The sequence below is a fragment of the Cebidichthys violaceus genome, unplaced genomic scaffold (genome assembly GCF_023349555.1).
Source record: "Cebidichthys violaceus isolate CVI_PGR_0920_01 unplaced genomic scaffold, fCebVio1.0.p SCAF_47, whole genome shotgun sequence".
Taxonomy (NCBI): Eukaryota; Metazoa; Chordata; class Actinopteri; order Perciformes; family Stichaeidae; genus Cebidichthys; species Cebidichthys violaceus.
In genome coordinates, this window is record NW_027176672.1 from 1,142,327 (window position 1) to 1,147,531 (window position 5,205).

The window sequence follows — 5,205 nt, forward strand, 5'->3', positions numbered from 1 at the left end:
CTCAGAATAGTAGGCAAGTAAATACACCATCAAAGGAAACCACATTTTACTTTATTCCACAGATGTTGTACAAGGTTACATAACACATATTTGCCCACGGCCACCCGCGGTGACATGCCTGTGGCAATGCACTGTGCTGTGTTCTGCCAAATACTACTTCAGAAGTACCGTGTGCCATTTCAACTAACAACACCGCTTTCATTGTTCGCTTTCAACAGTATCTACATGACAATAAATCATCTCCCTAAATGTCTTCAGAACATTTGAGGCCCCCCTGACTCCATGAGACATGTCCTCATGTCACAGTCAGGGACCAGATGACCTGTTCCTCCCACAGTAGTTGACCTCTCCTCACTCTTCTGGGGCCGGAAAGCCTCGGTCCAGTAATGTCTCTCGGCCTGCGAGATAATGTCATCTGACACGCACTGATTTGGGGGAAGGTAATTGCAGCCCACGCTGTTGTAATTTCTCATTCATGCATGTTTGAATGGTGACTTATGCCACTACTAATTGCCAAAGCCCACTGACTGCAACCCTGCCTCGTAATGATGTAGCCTAATGGGCACTTTGTCCGTTTCACGTGAATATTGAATTAAAGTTTAAAGTTTAATACACCGTGTTTATTATTTGTTCTCCGAGGAGAGTGAAGTCACCGTTCTCCTCAGTTCTTCTGACAATCGCTTTCATACTCTTCAGGGTTTTCATTGAAACTGATGCCAGTGGCGGTGACATCATTGTTTACTTGGGACCCCCTAATGCAGCAGCAGTTAATGTTATCTGTCCATTGTGTGATACGTTGTCCTGATCGTCTGCTTTTGTTTAAACAGGTGGGTAGAGCCTCGTAGTGTTTGTCGTAACCTTTGTGAGGCCAGACAGCTTCAGTGTGTGGGGTGACCTGAATTGATAGATCGTCCCATTAGAGAATTAGGTAGGAATTACGCATGAACACCAGAAACAAGTACACACACACACACACACACACACACACACACATGAAGTGTCAGATTATTCTTGATCCTCTAACGTCACATGTGGTAAATGAACAATTAGTGTTGTAGCTTCTCAAACATGTTTTCCATCGACACGCGGCTCTAAGATGAAGTGAAGAGAGGAAGTCTTTAAAGTGAACCTGCAAAGAAGGGGCACTGTGGCTCTGCGGGGGGGGGGGGGGGGGGGGGGGGGGGGGGGCTACACCACGGGAAATTAGGAGCTAAATGTAATGTGGTGAAAGTGACTCCCCACCTGTGTCTTGTAAAGACTTTCCAGGCTGCAGTTAAATGGCATGTCTGCACCACAGCGTACAGCAGCATGTGGTCTCAGCTCCGTTTTACTTCTTCATTAACATGCATGTTAGGAGGTAGTTCAAACCATCTGATGTCATAAACTAGTCTCAAGTGGACTATTTTCTAATATAATTTGGCTCGATGTGAATTCAAGTGAGAAATAAATCTATTTAGGTCGTGAATAAAAAGTAGTGTGTGCGTTAAATGTCGGGCGCGTGGAAGCACTTTGGCAAGATTACACCTCCATTGTCCATGATCATGAATGCATAGAGCTGCAAGTGCAAACCCACTCAGCTACATCCCCCTAAAGCCCACGCCATGGAAATGGCAAGGGAATTTACAGCACGCAGTAAAGACTGTGTAAAGGGATTCGACAATAAAAGCACAGCTCTGTAGAACTGCCCTAGACCAGGACGATCTGAAAGTGAAAAGGTGGAAGATGTTAATATTTATGACAAAAAAAATAACATGAAGTTCTGAGATTGCTGAAGACCCTCTGGACATCCGCAGTCTTATCACACACTCAGTTGTACAGTGGTTATCACCGCAGCTAGTCCCGCCTCCTTGACATTTTTTTGGAACGCACAAAATTGCTCCCAGAGGCAAAAGCTGATTTCATTGGATAGCAACACCTTACTTTATGCCTCCCTGCAGGCTGTTTTTACTGCACCTCACACCTACAGTTGGTGGAGCTGTGTACTTCCAAAACTATTTGAAGCAATGACCCCCCCCACACACACACACACACACACACACACACACACAGCCGAGTACATTTCTGGTGGCACCAGCTGAGAACACTGCCATTGAGTACGAGTTCAAGTAAGTGCCATTGCCTCTCTGCAACCACTTGTTTGGACCGAGTGAAGCATGGTGGCCAAGAAAAGTTCCCGACTTCACATCGGGAGGGACGTGACTGCTGATGCATGCCAGGTGACGAGACACTTGAGCGGAATTTGAAAGCAGCTGCAGCCATTTGTGACGGAGGAAACATATTTTATGTGCAACATATGGGGGTGTTGCTGCATGCTTTTTTTGTAGAGGTGAAAGTCTTTGATGGTTACAGGTGTGGTATATAATGCAGCACCACTGCCCAATATAAAAGTGGGTGGCCATTATATGCATTGGAAACTATCAGTAAGTGTTAACGCTTCTGAATGTTTAACTGGCCGAAAACACATTAAGACAATTTAAAGATAATTATTTCCAACCATTTGAGAACTTCCCCTTTTTTTATCGGATATTAACGGTTGCTGAACTTCACGCCTGTCAGATCTGGACTTATAGGAAATCACATTAAGATCCATCCAAGGCCCAAAAAACAACTCTACATTACAATGACTCCTTCCCTTTGAGTGAGTTCAGTCTGGCGCTGCACTTTGTGTTGTCTAGACATGGGCCTCCATGTGCAGAGCTGGAGACGCAGAGCGTGACGTTCAGGTATTGTTTTCCATGTTCTCAGGCATTACATCATTCGCTCCTGACATCAATTGTACGCTCGCTGCCCATGGATCGGGTGCAAAGATCAAACTGAACGTAGGACCGAAGCCCACATGGAGCGGCTTCGCCAAAGTGAATGAAAGTTGTTCTGTCTTCTCGGGTTTCATTCTCAACTGCCGTCATTGTGCTGAGGAGAGATGCGTCATCTCACTTCAGCCCAAAATAGCCTGAGAAAGCCGAACTGAGTTGGAGCGGCTGTCACTTTTAGACCACGCTGCCTTACACTTTGAACATACAGTTCAGTATATCGTATGTTTAGGTTGCTGCAGTTGCAACTGCAGTGGTTGCCATTAAAGACAATTGGAACAAAGCACCAGTTAGTGACGTGTGCATTCGTGGCTAACGCACTCTGACTCAAACGATATGTCACCTTTGGCACAACGCAGCATTACCACAGTGTACGTGCTAATCGAGCTGTGCATCTCTCTAGGCACAAACCAGGAGGGGCACCGCTGCAGCGACTCCAACGCCGATGAGAGGACGGATCAGAAACAATGCAAAATGTATAATCAACATTCTGGTAACAATTCATGTTCCATCTCAGGACCGATTTTAACGCCAGAACATGACCTCACGCACAAACAGAGGAAGGGGGAATTCGTTTTTTAGATGTTCTTAGAGTTTGGCTCTTGATTATACATGTTAAACATGTTGCACTTTTTCCAGACATAGTCTTTTCAACCAGTGTTATTTTGTTCAATGTTGCGTTGTTTAAAGGACACTCTTTTTCACCCATAATCTCACATAATGAACTTGTTCCCTTCTCCTTGCTGTCATCCATGCCTGGTAGAAAAGAATATACTAGTGTAGCTGTCAGTGACACCTAGAGGTGAAAAGCTGCACATTGCATGTTCTTGACTGAGCGCTGAAGACCCAGACAGCCAGACTGTGGCTGCATCTAAACAATGCAATGCAAGAATGACTGGCAGCCAGACGTCCACGATGGTCCAGCCCTGTTCTGCTTATTCAGATTGATTGAAATATAAAGCAACATAAAATCAATCATACTATACAAGACCTATGTAAATACTTGTGGCAGCCAACTTCTAAATGGCGCTCACTTATTATTCATTCACCATGCAGAGCGGACATTTCTTGTGTAGAAGGGCCAGGCTAATGTTTGATCTCCTAATGACTTTCATTTATCTTACGTGGCCAGAGTTGACAGACAGGTGCCTCTATTGGCTGAGTGTTAAGTTAACTAACAAAAACTTTAACGCGTTAGTTCAACTCCACGGTCATTCGTCAACCATTGATGCTGGTGTCGTATTTGATTGCATTATGGTGTTAAAATGTGTATCCACCACTCCAGACTCTCAATACACAACACCACCGCAAGAACCTTGAATTCTACACTAGACATTAACGCACATGTCTTTGACACAGAGTCAATAGAAACTTCACATTCAGCTGATTGGATACGTTTGTGTTGGATTGTGTACTAACTGGCATTGCTTCGACAGGGCTGTAAGTGACATTTAAAGTTGCTGATCTAGGTGGTGGCCCCAGGGTTCCCCAGGAGGAGCAAGAAAACGTTGCAGGAGAGAGAGAGAGAGAGAGAGAGAGAGAGAGAGAGAGAGAGAGAGAGAGAGAGAGAGAGAGAGAGAGACGTCTGGAACACCCTGCTCAGCGACCCGGCCCCCGGGTAAAGCAGGAAAGATAAGGGATGGATAAATGGATGAAATTGGTGTGCCAGCAGATGCTGCTTGACAATATCTGTGGATCACAACCACTGCTGTGCAGCCTGCATATCATGTCATCGTGATGTACACTGATTTAAATGTTATTTTGTATTGTCTTAACATCAGACACCGTGTGTATATTTCCAAGACAAATATCCTTCGGGACAATAAAGTCTATCTTATCTTAAATAATGAAAAATATGAATTTAATTTCACATCATTTCAGTCAATTGTGTAGTTTATTGGCGCATATTCATAAAAACAAATGGGCAATTAATGAAATCAGCACAAACCAAGCACACTTTAAACAAGAGGCTTTCCTCCGGGGTGCGCTTTTTTTGGGACTATTTGGTAATTCAGGATTGCAGTGTGGGATGCTTCCATTAATTTCCATTAATTTCCATTTTATTCCATTCATTTCCATTCATTTCCATGCAATTCAGTTCAGTTCATTTAATTTCAGTTGTCGAGAAATACATTACACTTACATTATACTTGTTCATAGTACTGTTATCTGTTTGTCTGAGCACTATATTTTAAATATTTTATATTTAATATGTTTCAATGTTTTGTACTGTGTTGATGGTTTAATGCTATGCACCGCCCACCATGTCAAATTCCTCGTGCACGTGCAACATACTTTGGCAAACAAACGGTTCTGATGCTGAAACACTGCACCTTTAAGAAAGCGCGTCATCTCCCTCCTGTCTGTGACGTTCACCCCACTCCCGGGGCAAGCA